Consider the following 12,701-nt stretch of genomic DNA (forward strand, 5'->3'; position numbering starts at 1 on the left):
TTTTCCATAACTGGGAGCATCCTCTATGCAAAGTAAGCCATTTACCTATAGAATCATACATTCTGCTCTGCTTTAGCCTTGGTTTACACTATTGCGAATTGGATGTGGGTTTCCCCATATCCAATTTGCACGTCAAGAAACTGACAGGCAGTCAATGGAGCTGAGCTAATTGCACAACAGTCCAGTGCATCCTCTGGTCCGTTTCAGGTCCAAATTCAGGCAAAAATTCATACCGAAACCAGACATGAAATGGTGAACAGGGATGCACCAGACCCCTGCTGCAAGCCGCTCCACACAGCAGTGTAAACCCAGCCTTAACGCGCACAATCTAGTTGCCACATATATGTGTGTGGTCAGTGGCAAGTGGTTAAGCAGCTGGTGCACTTGGAGTGCTCTGATGAGAAAAGCTGTCGTTTGTGTTCCTTAAATAGTATTTCACTATTGCAGAGAACACCTAAAACCTGACTTGTATCTTAGTACAGGGTTCTTCACACAAAACAGGAAATTACATTTTTGGATGTGTTCTGTACACAGACTTCAGGCCATTTTCCATTGACTTTGATTACAGTGGTTGCAGCTTGAAAATGAAAAGGTAATTTTTGATAACATTTGTAGCACCCTCCACATAGTAGTGTGCTAGAATTGAGATTTTTGTCAGTGCAGGTAAATTCAGGCAGGCCTAGTTGAATGCTAGGCTCGTTTGTTTTGATTTGTGGGCTGGGAGACGTTTAGTGTAGGCTGGTGCCTCACAGCTAGTTTCATCTTTTGGTTACCACCCTTCTGTTCTACAGGCTTCTAGAAGGAAGGAGTGGAAAAAAAGGTGGAGCTGTCTGGGGTGGTTTGAGGAGCCCTAGCCAACCTTGATTGGCAGGGGGCAGGCCTCCTTAAATACCTGGAGACAGCCAGCTGGGGAGGAGTTGCTTGCATGGAAGAACTGGAGATGGAATGTTACGCTGTCGGGGCCTTGGAGTCAGCCCCCAGTCTGGGGCGGGGGCAGGGGGGGCAGTCACCTTGGGCCATGGGGGACGGAGCTGAACAGGATCCCCACACAACCCAAGGGTTGTCCTGAACAGGAGAGGACAGAGGGGAATATTGCTAGGCATGTCCCCAGGAGAGGTCCATCAGGCGTCGGTGAGTGACAGGCACAGTTGAAAGAGCTGGGAGAGGCATGCCGGGGAGGATTGGGAGTATGCAGTCAGAGATGGATGCAGAGCCAGCGGGAGAAACTGATGTTACAGGCAGTGAAGTCAGGCCACAGCAGTCGTGAGGGCTGTCAGGGTCTGCAAAGGGCTAACTGGGATCAGTGGTCTACCAAAGAGGGCAGCTAGCACCAGAACTTTATTTGCTACACCATAGGGGCCAGCGGTCCCTGCCTGTAATAAGGTACTTTCTGCTAAGGCCTGGCTGGAACCAGAGTTAGGCCTAGCCATGTGTTAGCTTTGCCTGAAGAATTGTGCTGGAGGGAGAAGGAGAGATAGTGTGCAGGAGGGGGAATATCTGAATTGTCCCAAACTAGGGATGCACCGATGCCACTTTTGACACAGACAAATACCTATAGTTGACATCATTTACTCGCCGATACCAATTACCGATACCTGATTTTGGTCATGTGACCATTTTTTTTTTTTAAATAATGAAAAATTATAAATTTTCGCCAAAATATTAGGAATTGAAATGCAGTCAAAATAAATTATGAAAGAAAACATGTTTATTTGCTGGTCACAAAGATGTTAAAGCGCAAATTGCACAGAACATGTTACATAAAAAATAATGTCAATGTCATCAATGACATGTCATGTCATGTACATTGCAAATTCACAATGTTTAGGCATGAGGAGAAGAAAGAACAGTACAGTACCTCAGTCAACTCACAACACAAGACATTATAAAATTTAAAAAACAAAAAAAACACAACATGTGTTTGTTTCCAGTTCAACATCTTACATGTGTGTAAGAGAAACACATTTCACAGACAGAACATTCCAAGATGGCAAGGATGTGTGTTAGGTTGGCATGTAGGCTGCAGTAAGGCCTCATGCACAGCTCAAAGCAGCTTCTTCTCCAGGTGTTTTAGCTCTTTTGAGCTTTTTTTTTTCTCTACCCGTTACCTATTCCCCCTCCATGTTAGCCTATGTGTTCATTCATGGCCATTGGCCAAGGAACAGTATGTGGTTTCAGAAGTTTAGTGGCAGGGCAGCAGGCAGAAAAAACAAATCCAAAGAAAATGGAAATGGAAATGGAAATCTTTGGGGTTGTTTCTGCCTGTAAACGTTCCTGCCACTATACTCCTGAAATGTATTGTACAATGGGCTGACATGGAGGGGAGGCGTTAACAGGCAGGAAAAAAGCTCAAACTTGAGGAGCAGATGCTTTTAGCTGCATTGTACAGGCATTTTGCCTTGAAAATGAAAAGCTCAAATGTCACACAGAACATGAAATATCATCATTGTTGATGACGCCACGTATAAAACAAACATCACAAGTTCACGTAATCACATCAACCAACCCAAGTGTCAATAATGTTAGGCCTGAGGAGGAGCAACTGAACAGTACCTCAAAACTAACATTTTTTTTAATTAAAAAATGTTTACAAAAGTGCTAGCTTCTAGTTCAACTTCTTCTGAAACTCGTGAAAAAAATTTTAGGTTCATTCCAGGATGGCAAGGCCAAGGAGCCAAGGACTTAGCAGCAGTAAGGCCACATGCACAATAAAGCTCAAAGTAGCTGCTCCTACAGACGTTTAAGCTCCCTGTTTTTGAACCTTTCCTTGCCTATAGTGTTAACTCTATGCCGCTCCATATTAGGTTATGTGTCCCCCATGCATTGCACGTTGAATCACCTATAGTGTGCAATGTGCACACCATAGGCGATTCACTTTTTCACTTAGACCCCTTTCACACTGGGGCATTTTTCAGGCGCTTTAGCATTAAAAAAAAAATCGCCTGTAAAGTGCTTGAAAGAAGCCTCATCTGCAATACCAATGTGAAAGCCCAAGTGCTTTAAGAGCCCTTTCACACTGCTAGTGCGCGAAAAACACTTGTAAAGCGCTGCTTAAACAAGCGGCGCTTTACCAGCTTTTTTTGATTGCTTTTAACCCCTGCTAGTGGCCAAATAAAGGATTAAAAGCACCCACAAAGCGCTTTGCAAGCGCTTTTCAGGCGCTTCCCACTGATTTCAATGGGAAGGGGCGCTTTAGGAGCGGTGTATTCACCGCTCCAAAAGCGCTGCAAAAAAGCTGCTTGCAGGACTTTTTTTGATGCCCTGCCAGCGCAGCGCCTCAGTGTGAAAGCACTCGGGCTTTCACATTGGGATTGCAGTTGAGGCTTCTTTCAGGCACTTTACATGCGCTTATTTTAACGCTAAAGCGCATGAAAAACACCAGTGTGAAAGGGGTCTCAGTGTGAAAGCACTTGGGCTTTCACATTGGGATTTCAGATGAGGCTTCTTTCAGGCTAAAGCGCCTGAAAAACTCCCCAGTGTGAAAGGGGTCTTAAGTAAAAAGTTTGTGACATGGAGTTAAAAAGGCTAAATGTTTTTTTTGTAAAGGCAAACATGGAGGGGAGTTAACAGGCAGAGGAAACCCCCAAAAAAACGCTCAAATGCCAGGTGGAGCAGTTGCTTTGAGCTACAGTGTGCAACTGTGCATGTGCATGATGCCTTACAGTTGGACAGTAACAGGCGGTAGATTACTTTTCCAATTCAAACGCAAGTGGCAAGTTTTTTTTAAGAAACAGAAGAATCTCTGCATGTTCAGTTAGAAGTCGGATTCTGGTGTCAGTCAGAATGTGTGACGCTGCACTGAACAATCTCTCACTTTCCACACTACTGCAAGGAGCTGAAAGATATTTTTGTGCCATTTGGGCTAGAGTGGGAAATCGCAGTTTATTGACTGCCCAATACTCAAGAGGTTTTTCCAAACGAGGCAGAGAGAACTCTCCAAGATATGCTTCAAGATATGCTTCAAGATATGTATGGTAGCAGCTGTGGGAGCACTGTTCTCAATTGTAGATGAATAAGCAATTTCTTGAAAAACACTGTCCACAGTCACACTGGTACCTGGCTGTTGCTCAGTGCGAGGCCTTTTGGTAGCTGGTTTCTCAATCACCCCAGCTGTAGCTTCCTGTGCCTGTAGTACCTGTACAGAAGATAGCATTTCCAGCACGAACATCTCTTTGGCCTGCTTGCCAGCCATGGGCGCCCGCAGCAGGGGGCAAGGGGGGTCAAGTGCCCCCCCTGGAATCCCCAACGTGTTGTAGCCGCCGCCATGCTGTATTTTTTTTACTGAGTCCGTCGGCGGCTGCATCCTACGCTCTCTCCTCTGGATCACAGAGCTGGCTGCCTCTGTGTTTGGCGGCCGCTCTGTAACATGGCCCCGCCCCTCTCAGACCTGCTTGTGTGATAGTAGAGAGAATCAACACTCCGCCTGTCTGGGGCCGGTCTGGGGGGGCGGGGCCATGTTACAGAGCGGCCGCCGTACACAGCCAGCGCTTTTATCCACAGGAGGAGATGCTGCAGGTACAGCCTGCCCTATATGCCACAGTGCCTGGATAGGAGGATCAGGGGTCTGCAGGGGGCCCCCCTGACAATTCTCCTATCCATCTTATTTTACTGTCCCCAGTTCACCTTGTGCTCCCTGCCCCCTCCCCCAGTGCTCTCCTCCACCACACTCTCCTGCCCCCCCATTGCTCTCCTTCACCACCACACTCTCATGCCCCCCCCCCCCCAGTGCTCTCCTCCACCACCACACTCTCCTGCCCCCCCCCCCGTGCTCTCCTCCACCACCACACTCTCCTGCCCCCCCGTGCTCTCCTCCACCACCACACTCTCCTGCCCCCCCCAGTGCTCTCCTCCACCATCACAATCTCCTGCCCCCCCCCCAGTGCTCTCCTCCTCCACCACACTCTCCTGCCACCCCCATTGCTCTCCTCCACCACCACACTCTCCTGCCCCCCCCCATTGCTCTCCTCCACCACCACACTCTCCTGCCCCCCCCCCAGTGCTCTCCTACACCACCACACTCTCCTGCCCACCCCAGTGCTCTCCTCCACCACCACACTCTCCTGCCCCCCCAGTGCTCTCCTACACCACCACACTCTCCTGCCCCCCCGTGCTCTCCTCCACCACCACACTCTCCTCCCCCCAGTGCTCTCCTTCACCACCACACTCTCCTGCTCCCCAGTGCTCTCCTCCACCACCACACTCTCCTGCCCCCCCCCCCCAGTGCTCTCCTCCACCACCACACTCTCCTGCCCCCCCAGTGCTCTCCTCCACCACCACACTCTCCTGCCCACCCCCCAGTGCTCTCCTCCACCACCACACTCTCCTGCCCCCCCAGTGCTCTCCTCCACCACCACACTCTTTGCCCCCCCCCCAGTGCTCTCCTCCACCACCACACTCTCCTGCCCCCCCTCAAAGTTCTCTCCTCCCCTGTTCTTGCTGCCCCCCCGCTCTCCCCTCTCCTGTTCTTGCTGCCCCCCCCGCTCTCCCCATCCTTCTCTAGCCACCATCCCAGTGCTCTCCACTCCCCCCCGTTCACCCCCCATTGCTCCTCCCCCAGTGCTCTCCCCCTTGTCCCCCCCAGTGCTCTCCTCCACCACACTCTCCTGCCCCCCCCCACAGTTTTCTCCTCCCCTGTTCTTGCTGCCCCCCCTGCTCTCCAGCTCTCCCCATCCTTCTCTAGCCACCGTCCCAGTGCTCTCCCCCCCTGTCCCCCCCCAGTGCTCTCCACTCCGCCCAGTGCTCCCCCCGTTCCCCCCCCCACAGTGCTCTCCACTCCCCCCAGTCCTCTCCCCTCCGTGCTCTCCCCCTGTTCTCCTCCCCAGTGCTCTCCCCCTGTTCTTTCCCCCCCAGTGCTCTCCACTCCCTCCAGTGCTCTCCCCCCTGTTCTCCCCCCACTGCTCTCCCCCAGTGCTCTTCCTCCCCAGTGCTCTCCTCTCCCCCCCCCCCCGTGCTCTCTGCCCAGAGCTCTCCACCCTGTTCTTTCTCCCCCCAGTGCTCTTCAGCTCTCCCCATCACTCTCCAGCCCCCACCCCAGTGCTCTCCAGCCCCGCATTCTCCCCACCCCTGTTCTTTCTGCCCCCCTGGTGTTCTCCAGCAGCCCCAGTGCTCTCTACCCTCCGTGCTCTCCACCCCTGTTCTTTTTGGCTCCCTCCAGCACTCTCCACTCCCCACCCCGGTACTCTCCACTCCCCCTGCATTTTGCTCCCACCCATGTGCTCTCCACCCCCCATAGTGCTCTCCAGTCCCCCGTGCTTTCCACCCCTGTTCTTTCTGGCCCCCACTGGTGCTCTCAAGCTCCCCCCCCATTGCTCTCCACTCCCCCCTGCTATTTGTACCCCCCCAGTACTCTCCAGCCCCCGTGCTCTCCACCCCTGTTTTTCTCCCCCCCCCCAGTGCTCTTCACCACCCCACACTCTTAGCCCCCCCAGTGCACTCAGCCTACCGTGCTCTCTACCCCTGTTCTTATTGCCCCCACAGTGCTCTCAAGTTCCCCCCCAGCGCTCTCTGCTCCCCACCCCTGTGATCTCCACTCCCCCTCGCTCTTTGCCCCCACCCATGTGTTCTCCAACCCCCCCAGTACTCTTTGCTCCCCCTTCTCTCCAACTCCCACCCAGTGCTCTCCACTTCCCCAGGACCAGAGGACAGGCTGACTGGGGCTGGAAAATGAGGACAGCTGAAGGTCCAGGTGGCCAGGGACCACTTCATCTCACAGCAGACAGATCCTCTGGAAGGAGCACCGTCCCCATCCAAAACGAGAACAGACCCTGGCATGCAAGGTACCGTACCAAGCATCAACAACACACCTTCCCACAGACAGGGACTGCAGACTAGGACATGGGACACAGGAGGGGCTGCAATGATGGACACAGTGAGGCTGCATTCACGGCACAGTAAAGCTGCATTTGATGGGCACTGGTGAGGCTGCATTTGATGGGCACTGGTGAGGCTGCATTTGATGGGCACTGGTGAGGCTGCATTTGATGGGCACTGGTGAGGCTGCATTGAACTCTTGCATCAAGTTTGCAGTCTCTGATCATCTCCTGTAGCATGTCTGCAGTCTCTGAGGGAGTCTGGAGAGGAGTCAAGAGTGGGAGCACCGCCAGGATGGGGGTCATGGGAGAAGTCAGACTTGTGTGGACTGTGGACAGGAGACTATAGGATAAAACCAGAGCCACCAAGCTGGAGCCGACTGACTGAGCCCTGCACAGTGCACCTGAGAGGAGGTCAGTGAAAGCACCGCCAGGCCAGTCGGGGGGGGGGGTGTTACTGATGTAAGGGGGGAGTGAATACGATAATGTAAGGGGCACTGATATAAAGGGTTTCCTCCTTATATTAGTAACCCACCCCCCTTACCTTAGAGTATTCTTTCTGCAGAAGGTGCCCCCCCCCCCGCGTTCTGAGTTCCTGGGGTCCCCCTTGATGATTGATCGCTTACCACTATTAACTGGTAAAATGTATGGTTTTCCCTTTCATGAACAAGAAAATAATGACGTTATGCTGTTGGGCTGGTATAATAATGCTGTGAGACTGGTATGACATTTTTTCCAGGGCTGGTTTTTGAAAGCATGGGCGTCCGCAAGGTTACTCAGGTGGCTGCGTACCATGCCCTTATAGCCTAGAGAATGTACATCTTTTTACATTGCAATACATCTGTTGTCATATTTTTATCTTTATGAAAACAGCCTATACAGTGACAGTATGAGATCAAAATATGGCCACAACAGATGAATTGCAATGTAAAAAGATGTACATTCTCTAGGCTATATGGGCATGGAACACAGCCGCCAGAGTAACTTCCAATACAAAGTGAAGATGATCTGTTATATAACACATATGTATTACCAGTGGAAAGATTTTCATGAGATTGTCGAAAAGGGGCGGAGTATGAGCAGCCTTAAAATGATGCCCCCCCTTGGAAAAAGTTCTGCGGACGCCCATGTTGCCAGCATCTGCATTTGAGAAGAACCAATCTTTATACCTAGAAGAAGAGAAATACAAGACATTAGACAACGTCATGCAAGCAAAGCAACAACTGTGGAAGCTTGCTGTGGAGGCACTGCTAAAAGGATAGGTGACGGCGGGGGACACGGCAAAAACAGTTGTCTGGCCTGCTCTGTGCAAAACCATTACACAGAGGCAAAGCAGGTAAGTGTGTTTGTCATTATCAATTGTTTTGTGTTTTTTTAATGCAAGTGTAGCGGATAACATTTGGGATCAAATGTCACACGCCTGTAAATTTAGTTTTTGGCCTCAGAACAGTAACAGTTCTGACGGTTAATTGTGTAGGTAGGCCTTAACACCAGTCTGGCCAGGCTATGTTTGGAAGTTCTACCTGGTCATTTGGACAGTGAGGTGCACATGACAGGCTAGAACCAAGTCTGGTTGGATGTTTAGGTATCGGCCTTCTTGGTGCCAATCAGTGGGAGTGCCGGGGCCCGATGAGGGGTCTGGGAAAGGGTACTTAAAGGGGTGTGGGTCACATGTTCGGGGTTCCGGAGTTGTTGGAGAGACCCATGTGGTCTAGTCTGGTTCCAGGACCGGGGTAGCTCCGCGAGGGGTCCCGGTCACGTGGTGTTTGACACCCCACAAGATGTTCCTGTCAGTGGCCCCTGATATACCTGCTGGGTCTGGGGTAGGGATCCGTCTGTTCCCGAGTCTTGGAATCGGCTGGTCCGAAGCGCAGTAACTGAAGGAGGATTCAAAGTGTCTGGGGGTGCTCTCGGCTTGGAGGGACACCGCAGCTCGTGGAAGTGACCGGAGGAGGACTCTTCACCCGTGCCTTCTGTTCCCTAAGAGACTGTGTTAATTGAAAGTTCTACTGCAAAATAAAACCTCTTTAAAAGAAACAAATAATCCAGTGGCAGCTGGTGCTCAAAAGCAGACCGAAAAATTCAGAAAAAAAGCATTAATTACAGCCACTGTGTCCATCAATTGCAGCCACTGTACCATCAAATGTCACCACTGTGCCCATCAAATGCTGCCACTATGCCCAAATGTCGCCAGTGTGCCCAAATGCTGCCAGTGTACCCATCAAGCTCTACTCCTGTGCCATCAAATGCCGCCACTGTGCACATCAAATGCTGCCACTGTGCACATCAAATGCTGCCAGTGTGAATCCCCACCGCGGCCACGAGCGGTGTCCTCCATGTGTCTCCTGCCATCCTCATCTCCCGTCCTCTCCTCCTGATAGGCATCCAATAGCTGCGCCTATCATTTCAGCCAATCAGGTGACGGGGAATAGACCCGCACACCTGATTGGTGGAGAGGCGGTTCAGTGTTAGGAAAGTGAACATTAATTCACTTTTCCAACACACCTGGGTGGACTGTGAGCGTCAAGCATGGTGCTCGCAGTTCACCTATTTTGAAGCCTATTAGAGCATATGGCTCTAATCAAGTGCTTCAAAAAAAAAACCCACTGCTGTAATTCAGGCGCCCCAAAAGGGACCAGACACCTAAATATGGGGGTGGCAGCGGTGGCCATGGATAGATTCATGCTATGCTATGCATGAAACTATCCATTGGTCATAGAGGGGGTGACTGGAGAGAGAGGGCGCACCCGTGTGCCCTTTTGGACGCACCACCACTGATAAACACATGCACATTCACATACATACATATGTGCATGCACACTCACATGCATACATACACGTACATATATGAACACACATATACATGCATGCACACACACATGCATACACATACACATGCATATGCATACACACACACACACACACACACACACACACACGTACATCCACACATGCATACCCACATGCATACACACCCACACACACACACCCCCACATATCAACACAAATACAGGAGTAAATAAATAGTCTTATAAAAAAAGGCAGTGCTTTACCTTGGCTCTTCCTGCTGGGTACTGCACTGTAGGGGAGACAGAGCACAGCACTGTGCTTTCACTTTAGCCTAATGTGAGGAGCTAGTCCCCGCACAGTGCCGATTTCAGTTCGGCTGATGATCGGGGAACTCCTCTCAGCCTCCCCCCCTATCGAAGAGTACAGGGGGCCCTCAAGGGCCCCCTGCAGCAAGGGGCCCGGTCGCCATGTCGATCTCGGCGACCCCTATAATTCCGCCACTGCCCAGAACTGGACAGCATACTTCAGGTGCGACCAGACCAGAGTCTTGTAGAGCGGGAGAATTATCGCTTTATCCCTGAAGTTAATCCCTTTTTAATGCATGCCAATATTCTGTTTGCTTTGTTAGCAGCAGCTTGCATGCCATTGCTGAGCCTTTCATCTACTAGGACCCCCAGTCCTTTACCATCCTAGATTCCCCCAGAGGTTCTCCTCCCAGTGTATAGATTGCTGAACATTTGCCACCCAAATGCATTATTTTTACTTTTTCTAGTAGTGTAGTTATAACTGATTCTATTTCTTGTGTTGTGAATGGGGCATTTAGTTCTTCTAACTGGGTGTAGGAGAAAGACAGGAGTTGTATTTTTTGTAGGAATTGCTGTATTTTTTTCTACAGTAGGTTGTGGTGTTGATGTGCCTTTGTTTAAAGTTGAATAGCACAGTGTAGTATTCTGCAAATTGATTCACTATGTCTTTTGGGTTGGCGATTTTGTGTTGTAGAATGGCATGTATCAAAATGTGCCATTCTGGATTTGGTGCATGCTGCTTTAGCCTGCTCTGTTAGTTAGCATTGGCATAGTAATTGAGTTGTAGGCTCCTGAGATGTTTGATATTGTTGGGATAAGTGTTCCCTCAGACTTTCTCTGAGTTTGGAGAGTTTGTTTTTGAAGGTATCAGTAGGAGACTGTTTATTTAGGGTTTCTACAGTGTGGGGTTTAGTTTGGATGTATAGCGTTTTTTCCTCTTTGGCACCTAATTGAATAAATATGCTCCTCATGACCGCCTTATGTGCATTCCGTAGTGTGTAGGTCATCGAGAGCAGTGATCGCTGTCGTGTGTGTTGAGGACCCCCCCCCCCCACAGTTGGAATCACTCCCTAGGACGCACTTAACCCCTTCATCGCCCCTAGTGGTTAACCCCTTTACTGCCAGTGTCATTAAATGACAATGGTCCCAAAATAGTGTCAAAATTGTCCGATGTATCCACCATAATGTCGCAGTCACAATAAAAATCGCAGATCGCCATTATTAACCACTTTCAGACCGGACCATTTTGCTGGTAAATGACCAGAGGTCTTTTTACAATTTGGCACTGCGCTGCTTTAACTGGTAATTGTGCGGTCATGCAATGTTGTACCCAAACAAAATTTGCGTCCTTTTCTTCCCACAAATAGAGCTTTCTTTTGATGGTATTTGATTGCCTCTGCGATTTTTATTTTTTGTGATATAAACGTAAAAAGACCGCAAATTTTGAAAAAAAATGATATTTTCTATTTTTGTTATTAGAAAAATCCAATAAACTCAATTTTAGTCATACATTTAGGCCAAAATGTATTCAGCCACATGTCTTTGGTAAAAAAAAAGTCAATAATTGTATATTTATTGGTTTCCGCAAAAGTTGTCACATCTACAAACTAAGGTACGTTTTCTGGAATTTACGCAGCTTTTAGTTTACGACTGCCTATCTCATTTCTTGAGGTGCTAAAATGGCAGGGCAGTACAAAACCCCCCCAAATGACCCCATTTTGGAAAGTAGACCCCCTAAGGAAATTGATAAGTGGCATGTTGAGCCCATTGAATATTTTATTTTTTTGCCTCAAGTGATTGAATAATGACAAAAAAAAAATTATTTTTTTTTTTTTACACAAAGTTGTCACTAAATGATATATTGCTCACACATGCTATGGGCATATGTGAAATGACACCCCAAAATAAATTCTGCTGCTTCTCCTGAGTACGGGGATACCACATATGTGGGACTTTTTGGGAGCCTAGCCGCGTACGGGGCCCCGAAAACCAAGCACCGCCTTCAGGCTTTCTAAGGGCGTAAATTTTTGATTTCACTTCTCACTACCTATTACAGTTTTGAAGGCCATAAAATGCCAAGATGGCACAAAACCCCCACAAATGACCCCATTTTAGAAAGTAGACACCCCAAGCTATTTGCTGAGAGGCATGTTGAGTCCATGGAATATTTTATATTTTGCCACAAGTTGCGGAAAAATTACAAACTTTAATTTTTTTTTATTTTTTTTCACAAAGTTGTCACTAAATGATATATTGCTCACACATGCTATGGGCATATGTGAAATGACACCCCAAAATAAATTCTGCTGCTTCTCCTGAGTACGGGGATACCACATGTGTGGGATTTTTTGGGAGCCTAGCCGCGTACGGGGCCCCGAAAACCAAGAACCGCCTTCAGGTTTTCTAAGGGCGTAAATATTTGACTTCACTCCTCACTACCTATTACAGTTTTGAAGGCCATAAAATGCCAAGATGGCACAAAACCCCCACAAATGACCCCATTTTAGAAAGTAGACACCCCAAGCTATTTGCTGAGAGGCATGTTGAGTCCATGGAATATTTTATATTTTGCCACAAGTTGCGGGAAAATTACAAACTTTTTTTTTTTTTTTTCACAAAGTTGTCACTAAATGATATATTGCTCACGCATGCCATGGGCATATGTGAAATGACACCCCAAAATAAATTCTGCTGCTTCTCCTGAGTACGGGGATACCACATATGTGGGACTTTTTGGGAGCCTAGCCGCGTACGGGGCCCCGAAAACCAAGCACCGCCTTCAGGCTTTCTAAGGGCG

Source organism: Lithobates pipiens, unplaced genomic scaffold (assembly GCF_037356315.1).
Source record: "Lithobates pipiens isolate NorthernLeopardFrog02 unplaced genomic scaffold, aLitPip1_a1.2 Scaffold_23, whole genome shotgun sequence".
NCBI lineage: Eukaryota > Metazoa > Chordata > Amphibia > Anura > Ranidae > Lithobates > Lithobates pipiens.